Source organism: Penaeus monodon, chromosome 25 (genome assembly GCF_015228065.2).
Source record: "Penaeus monodon isolate SGIC_2016 chromosome 25, NSTDA_Pmon_1, whole genome shotgun sequence".
Taxonomy (NCBI): Eukaryota; Metazoa; Arthropoda; class Malacostraca; order Decapoda; family Penaeidae; genus Penaeus; species Penaeus monodon.
Window position 1 is genome coordinate 23,873,870 of NC_051410.1, and position 219 is coordinate 23,874,088.

The window sequence follows — 219 nt, forward strand, 5'->3', positions numbered from 1 at the left end:
ATGTCCTTGTCTCCCACTCGATTTTTATGTCGTGTCGCTCTCATGCATCAGCGCGTATTGCCAGCACGTGTCAGTGCGCGCGCGCGCACAAGGGCGGCCGGGCGCGTGGCTCAGTGACTCCGTTCCTTCCCTTGTCTCTCTGCACGGCCTTTCTCGATGTTTCTGGCGGTGTTTTCTTTTTCTTATTCCTTGATTATCTTCTTTAATCCATGGGTTCAG